An 864-nucleotide genomic window follows, 5' to 3' on the forward strand; every position below is an offset into this window, starting at 1 on the left:
AGCATTTTTTAGAGTGTAACATGTCAGGCTGTGTGTTTACATTGCAGTGTAATACACATAGACAAATGAAAATGAGTGCCAGGACACGCACATATTTCTCTATATCACTCTATTTCTCAAAATATCAAATCGCAAACATCCTGCAATACGCCAATGACTGCATGGAAAAGTCAACCGCATCACTGTGTTCTCAGTGCCAAAAAGGCAACAGGAGGAAAACCATCACTATCTGGAAGCAAATGTGCCCTGACTTATTAAACAGCTAGAGGGGCGAGTGAAAGAGGCCTTTCTATTCGTCATCTGTCACCTTCAAGTGTTTAGTTGAGGAGTACACTGGATTCCAGTGCTAAATAACTGAAGACAAAACGTGTTAATAAATTCTTCAATATGCCTCTAAATCAACAAGATTCCTACTCAAATAGCTGAATGCATTATTGTACATGCCAAAATATTCTCCGATCTAACATTAGATAGCTAATTTAATCCAGAACGCGGTCCGTTTTTGAGGTTATCCAACACTACTGTGCAAAATATGACAGTTTTTGGTAGATATTTTGGTAGACGCTGCCTAATTTGGTAGCCGTTTTCTTTATGCAATACCATGGATATGTAAATCTATCAAAACATATAAATGAAACAGTTTTTAATCCACAGCTTTCTCTTCAGGTAAAGTGAGATAGATTATCAGCAGAAGATTTTAATTTACTGCAAATACACGTGAAAACCCCAGAGCAATGTTCTACTATGAAACATAATCAGATCTACCAATTCTTCTACAAATGCGGAGTTTACAAGAAGCACAGTTTCCAGAGTTAATCGATATCACACTCTAAAAAATGCTGGGTTAAATACAACCCAGTGCTG

The 864-nt window shown here is 37.2% G+C and overlaps 1 protein-coding gene across 1 annotated transcript in view; it reads right to left on the minus strand.

Annotated features, from left to right (window-relative positions):
* LOC107559946 (leucine-rich repeat LGI family member 2-like) overlaps positions 1–864 on the minus strand; it is a 7475-nt gene that overhangs the window by 5373 nt on the left and 1238 nt on the right. The gene's annotated exons all lie outside the window — the stretch shown is intronic.

Source organism: Sinocyclocheilus grahami, unplaced genomic scaffold (assembly GCF_001515645.1).
Source record: "Sinocyclocheilus grahami isolate Dianchi unplaced genomic scaffold, SAMN03320097.WGS_v1.1 scaffold706.1, whole genome shotgun sequence".
NCBI lineage: Eukaryota > Metazoa > Chordata > Actinopteri > Cypriniformes > Cyprinidae > Sinocyclocheilus > Sinocyclocheilus grahami.